The following is a 22317-nucleotide window of genomic DNA, read 5'->3' as shown; positions in this document are numbered from 1 at the left end:
CGTATCCTCAGACATCTTTAAAGTCTTGCCTGTAATACTAAGATAAGGATTGATTTGGGCCTAAAATCAAATTAACTAATGAAAAGAAGAATTAGAACTTAAAAAAAGAATTTTTTTTTTAAGATTTTATTTCTTTATTTGACAGAAAGAGAGAAAAAGCACAAGCACAGGGAGCAGCAGAGACAGAGAGAGAAGCAAACTCCCCACTGAGCAGGGAGTCCGATATGTGGCTCCATCATAGGACCCTGGGATCATGACCTGAGCAGAAGGGCTGATGGCTAGCAGACCGGGAGCCACCCAGGCACCTCTAAAAAGAATTTTTCTATGATGACATTTCATAAGTTCCAACTCAGTCATCATTGTGGGCATTGATCCAGTATCTTTGATTTTTTTTACCTCAAAAGAAGATATTACTTATTTGTTTGCTTTTTGTTTATGGGGTGACTAAAAGGGGGTTTTGGTAGTTTTGAAACATTTCAGTTTTTGTCAAAAACCTTAAAGTGAGAAGAGCTCGAGGAATAAAATAATTAAAGATTTTTTTTCTGGAGAAGAATATAAAAGAAATTCAATGAATTGTTTCGAGGTCCATCTTCAGCAAAGTTGATTTTCTTGTAGCATTTGCCTTCTGTTCTCTGCGCAGTTTCTTCCCCCTCCTGTGACTATATTCCTATTGAAGAAGCAAAGATCTTCATCAGATCTCCAGGGTTCCCAGAAGCCCCCAAATTTAGGTCAGTTAGGTCAGTATTCCTAAGGTTAGAAGGACTTCTTCCCTCAGTGCTCCAAATATGCTTGGACAAAACATCTCCATTTTTCTTTTTATTCTATATCCCAAGACTCTTTTCTCCACTTTTTGGCTCATTGGAAGGCATAAATTAAGCTTATTCAGATTACACTATTTTGGATACCGCATCTGGATTATTATACAAGAAATAAGCCATGCACAAAAGTAGTTCATTTATTAATAATTGATAAGCTATATATATTTCTAATGCTATTTTATGTAGGGTGGCCACCTGATATCCCTGAAATCCTATGATATAAATCACTTGACCTGTCTATACATACCTGGTTACTTATTTTGAGTTTCAGTCCGCAAGACTTGGTATATTGTTGCTCCAATATTGCATGGGAATGTAACTAATGCAAAGAAAAAAAAAAAAAAAAAAGCATTTAAAATGCCAGGAGCCTGCACCAAAAGACCAGATTGCCTGTTCCTGGGGTCTGGCTGCATCCACTGACCCTCTTCACTAGAACAAGGATGGCTCATTAAAACAGAGGTCAGCAAACTGAATGATAGCCTCTGGGTCAAAAACGGATTGGGGCCTATTTTTGTATAACCCATGAGATAAGAATAATTTCTGTACTTAGAAGGGGGAATAAAACAGAAAAAAAAATATACATAAGACAGATTTTTGGCAGCTAGAAAAGCTAAAATATTTATTTCCTGTCCGTTTTTTTTTTTCTTTTTAACAGAAGAAGTGTGCCTACTTTTGTTTAAAAAAAAAAAAAAATGACAGTTTCCCAAGCCGAAGACAATGGGAGGAATACCATCATCATACCAGAACACATCAGCTCTTTAACTGTACAAGAGACAGAGCATACAACTTGCAGCTTTCAATATTCATTTCAGAGTATAGGCTAAGTTTCCTTTAGCCAGGAGAAATCTTCCTTCTTGATGTTACAAAACCAACATGATCTAATTTAATATTATAAACAAACAAACAAACATACATAAAAAACCACTAACAGAAGCGTATTGTGGTTTTTGATACTTAATTATAAAATACATTGATTAGAATGTCTTCCTGATACTCATTGATTTAAAAAAAAAAAACCCCACTGGGGCTGAACATTCTTTATGTTCACCAGAGCTTACTTCATGACAAGTGGATATGGATGAGTCATATATTTATTATCCCTAAATAAATCAATGGATGTTTTAAATATACTTGCAAATTTTGCCTAATGATCAGTTTCTTGCTAGTAGGAACAATTTTATTGATACACCATGCAAGTTTATTTTTTAATATACAAGTAGGTTATATGTAGTAGCAGAATGTCAGGATAATTTTGCTAGTAGTCCTGTGAAACAAGTGCAAATTCCAAATTGTAGTAAATCAGTGAGATTGACAAAGTCATGTTTAAATAAAATTCAAAGATTAATTAGAATACTGCATTGATGCAGTAGCCCAGTAGTTCCCAACTATTAAGAGTGTTATCCATTTAAATATAAAATAATGTTTCTAACTCATGACTAATAGAATATATATCATGTTGTTATTTTGTAGTAGTTCATGATCTACCAACTCTTGGGAGGGTGACGCAGGAAATACATCTGTAATAGATGGTTAGGGCTGCTGGTCCATAGGCAAGACCCAAGATCATTGGGTCTCATTGTTTGGGCCTTTTTAGCAGCATCCTCCATCACATGCCTATTGGTATCAATCTTACTAATGACTGAGTGCCAGCGTGTTCCAGGAGAGTCCACATTTCTTCACATACCACAATCTTAGTTCATCATCAGAACTCTGTAAATATTCATGAAAGAGGTTATGTAGATCAGGAGTTGACATATCTTTTTTCTGTGAAATTTCCCCTGGTATTTTCTACTGTGGACCATACTACCTCTGTCACTACTACTCAGCTCAGCTACATGTAGACTAATGGATATTGTTGAATAACAATGAAGCTTTTTTTTACAAAGACAAACAGCAGGCTGGATAACATGCCAAATCCTGATATGGATCACAGAGCTGGGTCTGACTAATTCCAAAGTTTATAACCATAGATAGTAGATACAGAGAAACCACTTAAGATTAATACTCTTATTTTCTCAGTTATCAAATGAAAGTAAATTACCTCTGTAAAATCCCCCACACACACACATAATTTTTAATTCATAAAATTACATTCACTCCGTTTGTTCCTCACTTTGGCAGAATGGATTAGTACCATCCATTTGGGAATCTGAGAGAAAAGAAAAGAAAAAGAATCTGAGCATCAATTGGAACAAAAGAATAATGAACTTTTTTTTTTTTTTAAATGTCTTCCCTTATGGGAAAAGAGGTACTGTTACTTTCATTGTTGACAGAGAAAGGGAATTGACCAAAGAGATTTATAGAAATAAAAGATGGCTTATCAGCAAGTGCTATGTGAAGGGAAAGTCAATCCAGTAATACTGTTGACAAAGGTTAACCACAAAAGAAACCTCACATCTGTGTTCAATAGGAGGGCAATTAGAAGGGAAACCACAATACATCTCTTACCCTAAGGATATGATCAGATCTAATTGACAAGATGTGCTTTAAATAGGAATCTTCTACTCGTAAGAACTTTTTCGTAGTAACATGTCTTATTACATGGACTAATAGTCTAAAAAGGCAGGAGCAGCCCACGTGTGAAACATAGCCTACACACTGAAATGAATGTTGCATACTGCAAGTCACATGCTCTCTCTTGCCTTCCTCACAAATAGTATTTCCTAAAGAGATACTCTTTTCATATTTTTTTGAAATAGAAAAGACATATCTTAAAGACACACTGTGATTGGACAAGACTTACGTTGCCTTCCCCAGCAGATGTTCACAGCTCATATTAAAAAGGCATTTGGGGTACCTGGGTGGCTCAGTCAATCATCAGACTCCTGATTTTGGCTCAGTCATGATCTCAGGCTCCTGGGATCAGAGCCCCACCTTGGGCTCCATGTTCAGTGGGGAGTATGTTTCTCCCTCTGCCCCTTCCCTATTCGTGCTCTCTCTCAAATAAATAAATATTTAAAAAAATGCATTTGACATTTTGAGGAACCTCCATGCTGTTTTCCAGAGTGGCTGCACCAGCTTGCATTCCCACCAACAGTGTAGGAGGGTTCCCCTTTCTCCGCATCCTCGCCAGCATCTGTCATTTCCTGACTTGTTGATTTTAGCCATTCTGACTGGTGTGAGGTGATATCTCATTGTGGTTTTGATTTGTATTTCCCTGATGCCGAGTGATATGGAGCACTTTTTCATGTGTCTGTTGGCCATCTGGATGTCTTCTTTGCAGAAATGTCTCTGCCCATTTCTTGATTGGATTATTTGTTCTTTGGGTGTTGAGTTTGCTAAGTTCTTTATAGATTCTGGACACTAGTCCTTTATCTGATATGTCGTTTGCAAATATCTTCTCCCATTCTGTCAGTTGTCTTTTGATTTTGTTAACTGTTTCCTTTGCTGTGCAAAAGCTTTTGATCTTGATGAAATCCCAATAGTTCATTTTTGCCCTTGCTTCCCTTGCCTTTTGCGTTGTTCCTAGGAAGATGTTGCTGCGGCAGAGGTCAAAGAGGTTGCTGCCTGTGTTCTCCTCAAGGATTTTGATGGAATCCTTTCTCACATTGAGGTCCTTCATCCATTTTGAGTCTATTTTCGTGTGTGGTGTAAGGAAATGGTCCAATTTCATTTTTCTGCATGTGGCTGTCCAATTTTCCCAGCACCATTTATTGCAATTGCACTATTGGGTATTTACCCTAAGGATACAAACGTAGTGATCCAAAGGGGCACATGCACCCGAATGTTTATAGCAGCAATGTCCACAATAGCCAAACTATGGAAAGAACCTAAATGTCCATCAACAGATGAATGGATCAAGAAGATGTGGTATATATACACAATGGAATACTATGCAGCCATCAAAAGAAATGAAATCTTGCCATTTGCGACAACATGGATGGAACTAGAGCATATCATGCTTAGCGAAATAAGTCAAGCAGAGAAAGACAACTATCATATGATCTCCCTGATATGAGGAAGTGGTGATGCAACATGGGGGCTTAAGTGGGTAGGAGAAGAATAAATGAAACAAGATGGGATTGGGAGGGAGACAAACCATAAGTGACTTTTAATCTCACAAAACAAACTGAGGGTTGCTGGGGGAAGGGGGTTTGGGAGAAGAGGGTGGGATTATGGACATTGGGGAGGGTATGTGCTTTGGTGAGTGCTGTGAAGTGTGTAAACCTGGTGATTCACAGACCTGTACCCCTGGGGATAGAGTATTATGCCTCCATCAGAAAGGATGAATACCCAACTTTTGTAGCAACATGGACGGGACTGGAAGAGATTATGCTGAGTGAAATAAGTCAAGCAGAGAGAGTCAATTATCATATGGTTTCACTTATTTGTGGAGCATAACAAATAGCATGGAGGACATGGGGACTTAGAGTGGAGAAGGGAGTTGGGGGAAATTGGAAGGGGAGGTGAACCATGAGAGACTATGGACTCTGAAAAACAATCTGAGGGTTTTGAAGGGACGGGGGGTGGGAGGTTGGGGTACCAGGTGGTGGGTATTATAGAGGGCACGGATTGCATGGAGCACGGGGTGTGGTGCAAAAATAATGAATACTGTTATGCTGGAAATAAAAAAAAAAATAGAAGGAAAAAAAAATGCATTTGATAATATAAATTCAGGTGGTCCCAGTAAATGATCCTATTCTTTATTCTAATTCAATTCTTTATGTCATTGTTATTTAGCAGTGTTTTCTCTGAAACTACATCCCACTTATATTTATATTTGTGCGTTTATGGGAAAAATTTTTTTATAGCAAGGTGATTAAAAACTCTATTAATACCAAATCTATAATTCCCTAGTTGTTTGATCTTAAATAAACAATGATTTCTTTTATGAAAAAATGGGAATATCTCGGCTATTTGCTTTAGAGAGAGAATGCTGGCAACTACTGAATTGAATAGATAATTACTAAAGAAGTTCATCTTGTGTCCCCGTCACCTCATGCTTGGTGACATCAACTGTTGTCTAACTGATTTTGATGCCACTCTTGCTTCTCCTTCAGTCTCCCATCTGAGCAGCAAACAAACTAATTTTTTACATGTAGATCAAAGTATGACATTCCTCTGTTCAACACAAAAGCTCAAATGGCTTGAGATCATATTTGAAATAAAATCCAAAAAATTTTATTCATGACCTACCACTTCTCCAAATATTTTGCCACTGAACTCCTCACTCATTCTACTAAAGCCACAGTGGTTTTCTTGTTTTGCTAAAGTACAACAAGCTTTTGTACAGGTTATGACATTTATTCTCTCCTTAGTCATTCTTCTAATCATCTCGACTCCTTCCAGGTCTCTACCCAAATGTCCCTTTATTATGGAGCTTAATATCCTGCCCCAAATAACTCAACCCCTCTGCATGTTTTAGTCCCTCTCTCCTCTCTTCAGAGTCCCCACAATTACGTCCTATTGGTCTTCCTTCATACCCCTTCTAGTCTCAATGAACTTCTTTCAATTATCTTTTTTTTTCAAGTTTTTTTTTTTAAAGATTTTATTTATTTATTTGACAGAGAGAGATCACAAGTAGGCAGAGAGGCAGGCAGAGAGAGAGGAAGGGAAGCAGGCTCCCACTCTGAGCAGAGAGCCAGATGCGGGGCTCGATCCCAGGACCCTGAGATCATGACCTGAGCCGAAGGCAGCGGCTTAACACACTGAGCCACCCAGGCGCCCCTTTTTTCAAGTTTTTATTTAAATTCCAGTGAGCTAACAAACAGTATAATATGTTTCAAGTGTAGAATTTAGTGATTCATCACTTACATACAATATCCAGTGCTCAACACAAGTGCCCTCCTTAATACCTATCACCCATCTAGCCCATTCCCCGGCCCACCTCCCTTCCAGCAACCCTTATTGTTCTCTCTAGTTAAAAGTCTGTTTTATGGTTAGCCTTTTTTTTTTTTTCTCTCTCTCTCCCTATGTTCATCTGTTTTGGAAGTCCCAGCCTCTTAAATTCCACATGAGTGAAATCATATGGTATTTCTCTTTCTCTGGCTGAGTTATTTCACTTAGTGGGATACTTTTGAGCTCCATCCAAGTCGTTGCAAATAGAAAGATTTCATTGTTTTGGTGGCTGATATTCCATACCACATTTTGTTTATGCATTCATCAGTTGGTGGATATTTAGGCTGTTTCCATAATTTTGCTATTGTTGATAATGCTGCTATAAACATCGGGTGCATGTACCCCTTCAAATCAATATTTTGTATCCTTTGGGTAAATACTTAGTCGTGCAATTGCTGGATCTTAGAGTATCTATATTTACCTTTTCAAGGAAAACGTTTTTAGTTGTTTTCCAGACTGGCTGCACCAATTTACATTCCCACCCACAGTGTAAAAGCATTTCTCTTTCTCTGCATCCATGCCAACACCTGTCATTTCCAGTGTTAATTTTGACTGTTCTGACAAGTGTGAAGTGATATCTCGTTGCAGATTTGATTTGTAGTTCTCTGATAATGAGTGATGTTGAGCATCATTTCACGTGTCTGCTAGTCATCTCTGTGTTTTCTTTGGAAAAATGTTCATATCTTCTGCACATTTTTTAACTGGATTATTTGGTTTTGGGGGGTGTTGTGTTTGTTAAGTTCTTTACAGGTTTATCAGATATGTCATTGCAAATATCTTCTCCCATTCTAAAGGTTGCCTTTTAGTTTTGTGGATTGTTTCCTTCCCTGTGCAGAAGATTTTTACATTGATGAAGTCCCAATAGTTCATTTTTGCTTTTGTTTCTCTTGCCTCAGGAGACATATGGTGTAAGAAGTTGCCACAACCCATGTCAAAGAACACATGCCTGTGTTCTCCTCTAGAAATTTTGGTAGTTTCCTGGCTCGTATTTAGTTAGGTCTTTTATCCATTTCATATTTATTTTTCTGTATAGTGTAAGACCAGTGGTCCAGTATCATTCTTTTGCAAGTTTTTGTCCAGTTTTCCCACACCACTAATTGAAGAGACTGTTTCCCCGGCCCATTGGATCTTCTTTCCTGCTTTGTCGAAGATTAATTGACCAGATAGTTGTGGGTTCATTTCTGGGTTTTCTGTTCTGTTACATTGATTTATGCATCTGTTTTTGTGCCAGTAACATACTGTCTTACTCATTATAGCTTTGTCATGTAACTTGAAGTCTGGAATTGTGATGCCTCTGGCTTTATTTTTCTTTTTCAAGATTGCTTTGGCTATTTGGAGTCTTTTATGGTTCTATAGAAACTTTAGATTGTTTGTTTCAGCTCTGTGAAAAATACTGTTGGTATTTTGATAAGAATTGCATTAAATGTTTCAATTGCTTTAGGTAAGATAGACACATTTACAGTATTGGTTCTTTCAATCCATGGGCATGGAATGCTTTCCCATTTCTATGTGTCATCTTCAGTTTCTTTCATGAGTGTTTTATAGTTTTTAGAGTCCAGTCTTTTACCTCATTGGTTAGGTTTATTCCTAAGTATCTTATGTTTTTAGACCTAAGGATACCTGCAGATTGAAAGTGAGGGGACAGAGAAATATGTATCATACAAATGGATGTTAAAAGAAAGCTGGAGTAGTAATACTTACATTAGATAAACTAAATTTTAAACCAAGAGATAAAGAAGGGCACTATATCATAATGAAGGGGTTTATCCAAGAAGATCTAATAATTATAAATATTTATCCTCCCAACTTGGGAGTACTTAAATATATAAAACAATTAATAACAAATACAAAGGAACTCATTGATAGTAATAGAATAACATTAGGAGACTTTAACACCCCCACTTACATAAATTGAAAGATCATCAAAGCAGAAAATCAACAAGGAAGCAATGGCTTTGAATGACACACTCGACTAGATGGACCTAATAGACATATTCAGAACATTTCATCCTAAAACAGTAGAGTACACATTCTTTTCAAGTGCACATGGGATGTTTTCCAGAATAGGTCATGAATCAGGCCTCAACATAATATGTCATGAAGCAAGCCTCAACAAGTACAAAAAGACTGAGATCATATCATGCATCTTTTCTGACCATAATGCCATGAAGCTTGACCACAAATACATGGAAGTTAAAAAAAACATGCTACTAAAAAAATGAATGCGTCAACCAGGAAATTCAAGAAGAAATTAAAAAAAAAAAAAGAACAAAAAACCATGGAAACAAATGAGAGTGAAAACATGATGGTCCAAAACCTTTTGATGCAGCAAAAGTGGCCATAAGAAGGAAGTAGAGAAAAATCTCAAACAATTTAACCTTATACCTAAAGGAGCTAGAAAAAGAACAAATGAAGCCTAAAGCCAGCAGAAGAAGGGAAATAATAAAGATTACACCAGAAATAAAAGATGCAGAAACAAACAAAAATCAGTGAAATGGATCAATGAAACCAGGAGCTGCTTCTTTGAAAGAATTAATAAACTAGGGGTGCCTGGGTGGCTCAGTGGGTTAAGCCTCTGCCTTTGGCTCAGGTCATGGTCTCAGGGTCCTGGTTTCGAGCCCCGCATTGGGCTCTCTGCTCTTTGGGGAGCCTGCTTCCCTTCCTTTCTCTCTGTCTGCCTCTCTGCCTACTTCTGATCTCTGTCTGTCAAATAAATAAATAAAAATCTTAAAAATAAAAAAGAGTTAATAGACTGACAAATCCCTAGCCAGACTTAACAAAAAGAAAAGAGAGAGGAACAAAATAAGTAAAAAAACGAGAGGAGAAATAACAGCCAATACCACAAAAATACAATTATAAGAGAATATTATGAAAAATTATACACCTACAAACTGGACAGTCTGGAAGAAATGGATACATTCCTAGAAACTTATAAACTACCAAAACTGAAACAGGAAGAAATAGAAAACATAAATAGACTGATAACCAGCAAAGAAATTGAATTACTAATCAAAAATTTCCTAACAAACAGAAGTCCAGTGCCAGATGGCCTCACAGGGGAATTCTACCAAACATTTAAAGAAGCATTATTACCTATTCTTCTCAAACTACTCCAAAAAATAGAAATGGAAAGAAAATTTCCACATTCATTCTATGAGACCAGCATAGCTTCATTCTAAAGCCAAATATTCCACTAAAAAAGAGAACTACAAACCAATATCTTTGACGAATATGGATGCAAAAATTCTCAACAAGGTACTAGAGAATGGAATCCAACAGTACATTAAAAGAATTATTCACCATAATCAAGTGGGATTTCTTCCTGGGTTACATGGTGGTTTAATATTTGCAAATCAATCAGTGTAATATACCACATTAATAAAAGAAAGGGTAAAAACCATATGATCCTCTCAAAAGATACAGAAAAAGCATTTGACAAAGTACAACATCCATTAATGATAAAAATCCTCAACAAAGTTGTGATAGAAGGAGCATACTTCAATATCATAAAGGCCATATATGAAGACTCAGAGGTAATATCATCCTCAGTGTGGAAAAATTGAGAGCTTTCCCTCTATGGTCAGAGCAGAACAGGGATGTCCACTCTCACCACTCTTATTTAACATAGTACTGGAAGTCCTAGCCTCAGCAATCAGACAACAAAAAAAGAAATAAAAGCATCCAAATCAGGGGTGCCTGGGTGGCTCAGTCATTAAGCATCGTCCTTCCGCTCAGGTCACCACCCCAGGGTCCTGGAACTGAGTCCTGCATTGGGCTCCCTGTTCAGCAGGGAGTCTGTTTCTCCCTCTTCCACTCCCCCCACTTATGTTTCCTCTCTCTCTCTGTGTCTTTCTCTATCAAATAAATAAATAAACCTTTAAAAAAAAAAAAGAAGGCATCCAAATCAGCAAAGAAGTCAAACTTTGACTACTTGCAGATGGCATGATACCCCATATAGGAAACACAAAAGACTCCACCAATAAATTGCTAGAACTGAGATATAAATTCCATAAAGTCACAGGATACAAAATCAATGTACAGAAATTAGTTGCAGCAGAAAAAGAAATCAAGGAATCCATCCCACTTATAAATGTACCAATTACCTTCATACTTGTTTCCAAACAGAGGGTAACAAGAGGCCAATCTTAATTATAGTAAGTGATGTGAGGTATGAAGATAGATATGGATATGGGAATATAGCCATTCAATAAATATATTTTTTAAAGATTTTATTTATTTATATGAGAGAGAGCAAGAGCATGAGTGGTAGGACAGGGTAGAGGGTAGAAGGAGAGGGAGAAGCAGGCTCCCCACTAAGCAGAGAGCCAGACACAGGGCTGGATCCCAGGAACCTGGGACCATGAACTGAGACAAAGGGAGATGCTTAACTGAGTCACAAGGTGACCCTCAAGAAACATTTTTGAAAAGAAATGATTTTCCTCATGAATTATATCAATGCCTTTGTCAAAGGAAATTTGACTATGTATGTGTGGTTTGATTTTTTGGACATTTACTCTGTTTCTGATGTATTTGCCTATCCTTTACCAGCACCATACTGTCTTGATTTCTGTTCCTTTATACCAGGAATTGGCAATTCATTTCTGTAAAAGCCAGATAATAAATATTTCATCCTTTAGGGACCATACTACATATTCTTCTTTATTTTTACATCCCTTTGAAATGTGAAACTGTTTTAACTTTTAGACCTTCCAAAAAGAATTCACAGTAGGAATTGGCCCACAGTCTTTTGATTTCCAGTTGCAGATATTCAATTATTATTCCAATAAATAAATCAAGTAACATAAATTCTATAATTTTTTCTTTCAAAATTTGTTTGATACTTCAACTTTATCTAAAATTTAGTATCATATTATCAATATTTATTAAAAACAGTATTTTGATTGTAATTGCATTGAATTTACAGATTAATTGGAGAACAATATCTTTATTGTTCTAAAATCATATAGTTGAATGGATATTCCAATTAATTTCATAACTGAAAATGATCAAATAATTGAATATTCAGCCTACCAAAACAACTCACTGGATAATTTGCTTACTTGGTAATGCCACAGTCTTGTTTTAACATGTGTGTTTGTTTGGTTGTTTGTTTGTGTGGTGATAAATACATTATTCCGTAACGCTGTGAGATGAAACTCTGCACTTTTTCCACTTCTTATCACCAATTAGAAAGTGGCAAAGGGTCTTAGATCATTTTTACCTAGTAACCAGAAGAAAGAATGGATAAACTGTGGTTATGATCCATAGCTTTTCAGACTGGAAAACACCAATCTTCTGTAACGACAAATTCAAGAACTTGGCGCCTAATTGTAAACTACAAAAATGACTGGAAAGCAGCATAGTCAAATGGTTCACTTTATTTGTCTTAGTGATAAAATATGAATAACTATAAGCTCAATCTGGACACTGAGGTTTATATCAGTCACGGAGACCACAGTTTAATTGAAAGGCTCCTGAATGACAAGACCTCTATGTTCATGACATGAAGGCTGCTTCAATTAAATAAATAAACAAACAAATAAATAAATAATCACTCAAGAGTTTTCATAGATTCTGTGGCTGACCTTTCTGTAGGTGTCTTGTTATGCTTTCACACTTTCATTTTATGCTCCTACATTCATGTTATCTTGTCTTTTCCCCAAAGTACAAATGCAGGTTAGTTTAGCATAATTCTGAACCATCAAAAAAGGAGTTCTTTTAAAAATTTTCCTCAGCTCATTTGTCTGCATTAAATTTCCCAGTATTGTATTTGTCATCTATTAGCCTTATTATTGACCACATTGTTCTTAATTATTTACTGATCTTCTTAATTTAGAATCACAAGGAATCATAGTTTCAGGAACATTTTCTGATCCAGTTATTGCAAAAAATTGAGAATAACACAGTAGCTAATTGGAAATTCTCTCCACTTTAATGCCAAATCTTTCCACTATTATATTTTCATCCTTCAGAAAATATCTAGGGACACCTGGTTCACTCAGTTGGTTAAGCATCTGCCTTCAGCTCTAGTGATGATCCCAGGGTTCTGGGATCAAGTCTAGAATTGGGCTCCTTGCTCAGCAGGGAGTCTGCTTCTCCCTCTGCCTGCCACTCCCCCTACTTGTGCTCCCTTTTTCTCTCTCTCTCTCTGTGACAAATAAATAAATAAAATCTTAAAAATAAATAAAAAATAAATGGGAAGTCTGGGTAGCTCAGTTGATTAACCCTCCAACTCTTTATTTTGGCTCAGGTTATGATCTCAGGGTTGTGGTATCAAGTGCCACATTGAGCTCCATGCTCAGCAGAGTCAACGTGAGATTCTCCCCCTCTTTCTCTTCCTCTGCCCCTCCCCTGCTCATATGTGTGAGCTCTCTTTCTCAAATAAATAATAAATAAATATCTTTTTTCTTTTTTCTCCTCAAGTTTAATAAATATATTTAAAAAAATAAATGAAATCAATTTCTATATCACATATCTGTGTAAATTAAAACAAGTTTCAAAAATGTTATGTCAAATACCTGGGCATTTTAAAGAACTTAAACAAAAATAGGTATTTATGCATTTTAATCAATTTCTAATAACTATTTTCCAAATTAATATATTCTTTTCATATAGATTTCTTATGGAGTTGCCTACAAATCTGCCTTAAGGTTATCCTTTTGGTTAATAAATTTAAAAATGTTTACTCTTTCAACTATCTTTTCTATATATCATGATAGCTTTAATTGAGAACAGAATCAGTCTACGGGTGCTAAGGACTCTGGCAAACTCAACCAATCCTTTAAATGGATAATATTCAGAGTGGTGGGCACCTGGGTGGTTCAGTTGGTTAAGCAACTGCCTTCGGCTCAGATCATGATCCCGGAGTCCCAGGATAGAGTCCCACATTGGGCTCCCAGCTCCATGGGGAGTCTACTTCTCCCTCTGACCTCCTCTCTTATGCTCTCTCTTTTTCTCTCTCTCAAATAAATAAAGTCTTAAAAAAAATTTCAGAGTGGTATTTTTTTTAAATATTGAGATATGTAAATACACAAATATCCATACTCTATTATAAGTAATATTTTGAGACAAAAATAATCACATAAATTAACTCTATTAATAATTCTTCTGAATATTTTAACAAATATATGTATACAAAATCATAGGTCTTATTAATTTTAGTCAAATATGTATCAAAACATAAATTTACCCAATTAAAAATGAAGGTTTCTTTGAGTCTTCCCATTAGATGTGATACTAAAACAAAGTACAATTAAAGCATTTGAAAGTAAGTCATGCCACTTAATTTTTCATCATTTAATTTCTTGGGTTCCCCTTGTTTATGTAAGGATATACTTTAATATCTTCCTATTTTATAGTAAAATAAAATTCACTACATGCTGAGTTTTGTAGTACTTCATTGACTAAATTTTTTTAAAGATTTTATTTATTTATTTGACAGACAGAGATCACAAGTAGGCAGAGAGGCAAGGCAGAGAGAGAGAGAAGAGGAAGCAGGCTCCCTGCCAAGCAGAGAGCCTGATGCAGGGCTTGATCCCAGGACCCTGGGATCATGACCCGAGCTGAAGACAGAGGCTTTAACTCACTAAGCCACCCAGGTGCCCCTGACTAAATATATTTTTTTTAATTTTTAAATATATTTTGAATTAAAAGACACTGCAGTTTATATATTTCACTTACAAAAATATTTAATATCATTGCAAGACACTTTTTGATCCAAGCACAGTAAAGTTTCAAAGTTTCTAAAATATAATAATCAGCAAAAAAAATGTATTACAAGGCTAATTTTTGCCAACATCAGCTGTATCACAAAACTTTATAGTCCAGTTACTTTAAATATCCTTAAAAATATGGACTCTGAAAAACAATCTGAGGGTTTTGAAGGGACGGGGGGTGGGAGGTTGGGGTACCAGGTGGTGGGTATTATAGAGGGCACGGATTGCATGGAGCACGGGGTGTGGTGCAAAAATAATGAATACTGTTATGCTGGAAATAAAAAAAAAATAAATAAATAAAAATATTAAAAAAAAATAGAAAACCACGGGGAAAAAAAAAATACTGTAAATGTTGCCAAATACAGCTTCTAATTCAAGAGGTACATTAGTGCAGTTTATTTGAACATAGAAATGAATGCTACATGGACCACAAACAATTCCCAGTACACTCCTGCTCCACAGTTTTCTTAATTTGGTTGGAACATTGTTTTACCAAGTTTCTGTGCCTCTATAATATTTGTATTAATATTGTCACCACAAAACCAAATAATTTTATCTTGTATTTGAACATTTTAACTGAATTTGCAATAGCAAATACACTTAAAAATAAAAAATCTTTAAAAAAATGAAATTTCCATTTGCTTCTTTTAGTACGATTTCAGTTTCTCTACTAAAATTCTTCACCCTTCCCACTGTAAGCCCAATACATATATGCGAATCACAAAAGTTGTTTTAAATTTTTATTACTCAATATTTTTCTTTATTACAGATTCTATTTCTTTCTTTCTCCGAATATCTCAAATATTTTTATTCTATCAGAGAGAGTATGGAAGAGACTGTGGTAGATAATATTTATTCTCAGAGAAGAACTGCCCTTTTTCTGTAGGGCTTAATGTATGAAGATCTTATTTTTACAGCTTAATCCAGAATTGAGCTTTAGTTAATGTCAACCCAGCACTGGCTTCATAAAATGTAAAGGTAGTATCAATTACTTCTCTTCTGAAGGGCTGGAATATAATCATCACTAGATTCCAGAGAGCTCTCTCTGCTTTACAGCCCTACTCTGTGTACCATCACATCTCCATGAAAAGCCAGTGGGGAACAAAAGTGGGAAAAGAAGACTTTTGTCTCTGCCCTGGGCTTTTCCATAATTCAGTCTGTCACTCTAGTCTACAAGTTCTGAAATTTGGCAGGTAACTAATACCAAAATCACCAATATTGGACCAAAGTGACATCATGTGCCTTCTGATATGATATATTCTGAAGAATTGCTTAACTTGATCCTAATCATGAGGAAATATCAGACAAAGCCAAATAGACATTATGTAAAACAAGCAAACAAACAAAAACTTGGTCTGTACTCAATAAAATATCAAGCTAAGAAACACAAAGAAAAGCAGGGAGATTAATCTGGATTAAAGAGGAATACAAGGACATGACAACTAAAGGCAATGCCAGGGATGAAAAGAGCTGTAAAGGACATAACTGTGACAACTTGACAAAATTTGAATATGGACTATGGATTAGGTAATAACATTTTTTCAAAGCTAATTTTTTCTAAAAATTTTGATTATTTAAGAGAATGTTCATATTCACAAATACACACTAACACATGTAAGGTAAATTTCTATACCTTGTTCTAAAATAGCTCAGGAAAATATATGTGTTGATAGGTCAGTGGATCAATAGGATACAGAGCAGATGATAAAGACAATGAGGCAAAGTATGAACAAATAATCAAATGGAGAAAGAAGGATATAGACTCTCTTTGTACCATTCTTGCATCTTTTCTATATATTTGAAAATACATCAAAATAAAAAAGTGACAAAGATAAACCTTTCTTTGGGGTGCCTGGGTGGCTCAGTCAGTTAAGTATCTAACTCTTGGTTTCAGCTCAGGTCATGATCTCAGGGTCATGGGACTGAGCCCCCCACTAGCCCCATGCTCACTGTGGAGTCTGCTTGAGATTCCATCTCTCCCTCTGTCCTCACCCTGTGCTGTCTATCTCTTTCAAATAAATAAATAAAATCTCTTAAAAAAAAAAAGAAAACAAACAAACAAACAAACAAACCTTTCTTTAACTGTTTCCCTTACTCCTGTCATATCTCCTGATAGAGTTAATTCTCTTTTCATCATGCCTCCCCAGGGGAAAAAAAGAGATCATTGATTTTGTCTCTCCTAAGGTGTGCACTTGGAATTCAGTTCATTTAGACTGTTTTCAGCTATAATTCTGAATGGTTTAAAAATATTTGCTGGCTTTCTCCTGTTTGAGTAGAAGTGATGATCTTTTGCAAGCTCCTTTGCCCTAATCTGAAATGGTAAGGCTTCCACATACAGTCTTCTTATAATAACTATTAGCTATTAGAATAGATGCTAATGTTTTTCAAACAAATTTATGTCTTTGGGACTTTAATGTGAAAAATTTAGACATATGGCCACTTCAATTATTAAAAATGATAATTTTCTCTATGGCTGGCTCTGAAAATGTATTCTTCTTTATAATCATTAGAAAAATTTTTCGTACTGCTTCACAATGATTTTGAGATTCATGGTCCTGCATTTTATTCCTTACATAGTTATGCAATTTTATTCTATAGTTCCTAAAAAACTAAGGAAAGATTTATAATGATTTTTGTCCAAGAGTAAAGTCATAGTCAAATTGTAAGTTCTAGATTCCTTTTATAAAAAACTACTTCAGTAACTCCAAAGCTATTCTGTGATCTGATTATGATATTTGGGGATATGTGCCATTATCTTAGCTTCCTAGATAGCCAAGTTTCTTTAAATTTCCTCAAGCTGTAGCATTGCTATGAATTCCATACAAAAATATTTTAAAAGAAAAAAGTTTAATTTTTTCTTTTATAAAATTATCATAGAATTAAAAACACAATATTCAAATAAACTTTTATCTTGTCATTGATTTATTAAGAAGTTACTATGTACCAGGTATTGCTCGGCTAGGAAAATATATCAGTGAATGAAATACATCTCCTCCCTTTGGAATTTATACTTACATTCTACTATTCTACAATAAAAAGTAAATAAAATAAATTAGTCATATGGCGAAATAGAATGTACTACAGAGAAAATGAGAAAAAGAAAGATTCTAAGGGGTCAGGAATATTGACATATATGCGTTTTTAAATAGGCTTCTCTGGGACAGCCTGCCCGTGAAGGTGGCACTTGAAGAAGAATTGAATGTAACTAGTTGCCGGGGAGAGGGGGAGTCAACTCTAAAATATAACTACTTTTCAGTTTTTTCAGTCTTTTTTCTTTTTTTTTTTTTATTTTTTTTTATTTTTAATTTTTTTATTATTTTTTTTTTATTTCCAGCATAACAGTATTCATTATTTTTGCACCACACCCCGTGCTCCATGCAATCCGTGCCCTCTATAATACCCACCACCTGGTACCCCAACTCCCACCCCCCGTCCCTTCAAAACCCTCAGATTGTTTTTCAGAGTCCATAGTCTCTCATGGTTCACCTCCCCTTCCAATTTCCCCCAACTCCCTTCTCCACTCTAAGTCCCCATGTCCTCCATGCTATTTGTTATGCTCCACAAATAAGTGAAACCATATGATAATTGACTCTCTCTGCTTGACTTATTTCACTCAGCATAATCTCTTCCAGTCCCGTCCATGTTGCTACAAAAGTTGGGTATTCAACCCACCGCAAATATCATTCTCAATGGAGAAAAACTGAAAGCTTTTCCGCTAAGGTCAGGAACACGGCAGGGATGTCCATTATCACCACTGCTATTCAACATAGTACTAGAGGTCCTAGCCTCAGCAATCAGACAACAAAAGGAAATTAAAGGCATCCAAATCGGCAAAGAAGAAGTCAAATTATCACTCTTCGCAGATGATATGATACTATATGTGGAAAACCCAAAAGACTCCACTCCAAAACTGCTAGAACTTATACAGGAATTCAGTAAAGTGTCAGGATATAAAATCAATGCACAGAAATCAGTTGCATTTCTCTACATCAACAGCAAGACAGAAGAAAGAGAAATTAAGGAGTCAATCCCATTTACAATTGCACCCAAAACCATAAGATACCTAGGAATAAACCTAACCAAAGAGACACAGAATCTATACTCAGAAAACTATAAAGTACTCATGAAAGAAATTGAGGAAGACACAAAGAAATGGAAAAATGTTCCATGCGCCTGGATTGGAAGAATAAATATTGTGAAAATGTCTATGCTACCTAAAGCAATCTACACATTTAATGCAATTCCTATCAAAGTACCATCCATCTTTTTCAAAGAAATGGAACAAATAATGCTAAAATTTATATGGAACCAGAAAAGACCTCGAATAGCCAAAGGGATATTGAAAAAGAAAGCCAACGTTGGTGGCATCACAATTCCGGACTTCAAGCTCTATTACAAAGCTGTCGTCATCAAGACAGCATGGTACTGGCACAAAAACAGACACACAGATCAATGGAACAGAATAGAGAGCCCAGAAATAGACCCTCAACTCTATGGTCAACTAATCTTCGACAAAGCAGGAAAGAATGTCCAATGGCAAAAAGACAGCCTCTTCAATAAATGGTGCTGGGAAAATTGGACAGCCACATGCAGAAAAATGAAATTGGACCATTTCCTTACACCACACACAAAAATAGACTCAAAATGGATGAAGGACCTCAATGTGCGAAAGGAATCCATCAAAATCCTTGAGGAGAACACAGGCAGCAACCTCTTTGACCTCAACCGCAGCAACATCTTCCTAGTCTTTTTTCTATATATAGTAATATGTTTATGTTTCTTATAATTTGTGATTTGTTTGTGACTTAGCCACATGTTTATTAAAAAATTGTTAAAACTTATTAAATAGTGTTCCAAAATAGTGATTCTCCAAGAGTTCCAGGGTGCCTCTAATTTCCATAGAAGTACCTCACAGGATACAATTTATGGTCAGGAGAAACTAAATAAATCCTTAGCTGCCTTACTCCTTGATTAGAGAATTGAGCACCATAGACATTTCATTTGGGAGAAAAAAAATGCAAGTACTAAAGAAGTTTGGAAAAAAGTATGTTTTCCCAGGGCGCCTGGGTGGCTCAGTGGGTTAAGCCTCTGCCTTTGGCTCGGGTCATGATCTCGGGGTCCTGGGATCGAGCCCCGTGTCGGGCTATCTGCTCAGCGGGGAGCCTGCTTCTCTCTCTCTCTGCCTGCCTCTCTGCCTGATTGTGATCTCTCTCTCCGTCAAATAAATAAATAAAATCTTAAAAAAAAAAAAAAGGTATGTTTTCCCTACTTTAAGTTAGTCTGTGATGTAATTTTATAAATTAGTCCCATATGCTTATGTTTCCTTATATATGTGTGTATACACAAGTGTGTATGTATGTATGTATGTATGTATGTATACACTTGTGTATACACACATATATAAGGAAACATAAGCATATGGGATAAATACATACACACACACATACCCTCAATATGATGATGGGTAGTTGGAACACAAGCAGACAGGGACAAGGGGTCCCCACCCTAAGAGGAAACCCCTTAAAAGGATTTTATACCACCTCAGAAGGAGCCCTCCACCCTTTCCCATGTGACTGATAGATGACAAAAACCCGGCTGGATGACAAGCACAGGAAAAGCCCCCAGACTTAGAAACTCTGGTGGCAACCCTCTTGGGTCCCCTCCCTCCTCAGGAGCTTTGTCCTATCACTTTCCTATCACTCAATAAACATTGCTTTGCTGCCCACCACTCAGTATAGCCTACTTCTTCATTCTTTGAAGGGTATGACCAAGAACCGTGGGCACCAAAGGAAAAAATACTGTAGCAAATAGACATCTCTGCAACTCTATATGTTCAACAATAGAATGGAATTATATATGTAAGTACTATGTATAATTGAAACATGTTTTGTCAAATTACCTGATAGCAAGCCTATTTATATTTCTACAATCATTATTTAAATGTAGCCATTTATCTGAATACTTCTTTATGAAGTATTTTAATTGTGAGTCTAGTTGAAAAGGAATAGTGTCAGTGGTATGTTTTATATTGGCTATTTTTTCAAAGGATGTTGATATCCCCATCATGTAATTAGATACATGAAATAAACACTGTTGACTGTTTGGAAAAGTAAATTCCATTCCAATTCCAAAGATCTATAAAAGATACTATTGCATTTCAGTCAGTTGGTGGAATACGGGACTTAAAATTGCTTACTGTGCTTTAAATCCTCCTCTCTCTAGTCCATCTTTGTAAGCTAATTAATGTTATGTGTCCAAGAGATAGACAGGTGTCCTAGGTTCTAGAGTGGATGCTGAGATTGGCCTTTCTGCATATAGCAGTAGATCTCTATAAGATAAAGATGAAGCTTTTCCAGTAAGTATTTCAGTGCTTATGCATGTGCTGTGTAGGCAAGACTAAGAAGTAAGAAGGAAAATATGTGTAGCAAAAATAATATACTACACTTGGAAAATGCTTGTTTTGCCTTATTAACAAAGATAAATCTATCGAAAAAAGTCATTTGGCTGATTTAGTTGGTTGGGGAATTCATTTGTTCCCAGAGAAGTTATATTAGGATTCCATCCAGTTCCTCATAATGTATCCAGATGCAAGAAATTTAATTTATGTTTTAAATACAGTAAATGTTCTAGATTAAGGACCGAGCGCCTGCCAATTTTTAAGCTCAGCTGTTTAATTTTTTGCTTAAGAAATGAGAAAAAAAGTATTGAACTATATAAAACCAAATTATTTGCTTCTTAATTTTTTAATTTGCTGATTTGTATCAAACTTTGGAGAGACCTTGCCAGGCTGGTGCCTATATACTAGGATAGAGCCTGAGGGATATTTTAAAAAATCAATTTTCAACTAAACATACTGCCATTTGCATCTAACTTTACTTTGTAAAATGTCCTGGAAAAATGCTTGTTTTTTAATTTGCTGATGAGTTTGTAATGTTAATAATAGTAAGTTTAATATAGAAAAAAAAAAGATGTATGACAAATGTTTGAGAAAACTAAGTGACATTGTTTTATATTATGTTATAGTTATACAAATGATTAGTCTTTTTAAATATCACAAGTCCAGTAATAAACTTTCTGTATCATGGCTATTACCTACCATCACCATTTCCTTGATCCTAATTGTTCCTTGTCTTTATTTTTTTTTTAAGATTTTATTTATTTATTTGACAGACAGAGATCAAAAGTAGGCAGAGAGGCCGGCAGAAAAAGAGAGCGAAGCAAGCTCCCCACCAAGCAGAGAGCCTGACACAGAGCTCAATCCCAGGACCCTGAGATCATGACCCGAGCAGAAGGCAGAGGCTTAACCCACTGAGCCACCCAAGTGCCCGTCTTTTTTTTTTTTTTTTTAATTAGTTAACATACAGTTGTAATATTAGTTTCAGTATACAGTATAGTGATTCAGGTTTCAAGGCCTTAGATTTCAGTGATAACTTGACTGCCATTTCTAAGGTAGGCTGGGTCTAAGTTAGGCAAGAGTGAAATTTTTTAATATTTCCTGGTCAGTGAGGAATTATGAAAACTTGGGATAAAAAGCAGATTTATGTCTAATTTTAGGGGCACCTGGGTGGTTCAGTCGGTTCAGCATCTGACTCTTTGTTTTAACTCAGGTCATGATCTCAGGGTCCTGGGATGGATCCCTGGGTCAGGCTCCACACTCAGCAGGGATTCTGCTTGACATCCTCTTCCTCTCCCTCTGCCATTCCCCCGCTCTCTCTCTCTCTCCCTCTTTCTCAAATAAATAAATGGATCTTTAAATATTTGTGTGTGTGTGTGTGTCTAATTATAAAGGTCTTTGGTTCTCTTCTAAAGAATCAGCTCTTTTATTCACTAGGAAAAATAAAATCATATAAAAATTAATAGAGTGATAATGAATGTATATATCAGGACTAATTAATACAAATAAGTTACCAATTAGACTGTATAAATAGTTAAGTGATACGAGAGAA

At 35.9% G+C, this 22317-nt stretch overlaps 1 long non-coding RNA gene across 1 annotated transcript in view; it reads right to left on the bottom strand.

The window, feature by feature from the left end:
- Nucleotides 1–2507, bottom strand: part of LOC116569412 — a 38058-nt gene extending 35551 nt beyond the window's left edge. Inside the window, exons 1-2 of the long non-coding RNA XR_004277015.1 lie at nt 2334–2507; nt 1066–1137 (exon numbers count right to left, since the gene is read on the bottom strand). This is a non-coding gene — a long non-coding RNA (uncharacterized LOC116569412). The remainder of the gene's footprint in view (nt 1–1065; nt 1138–2333) is intronic.
- Nucleotides 2508–22317: the final 19810 nt, after the last annotated feature.

Source organism: Mustela erminea, chromosome 11 (assembly GCF_009829155.1).
Source record: "Mustela erminea isolate mMusErm1 chromosome 11, mMusErm1.Pri, whole genome shotgun sequence".
NCBI lineage: Eukaryota > Metazoa > Chordata > Mammalia > Carnivora > Mustelidae > Mustela > Mustela erminea.
The sequence above is the reverse complement of the archived record's forward strand: the minus strand, read 5'-3'. Positions and strand labels throughout refer to the sequence as shown.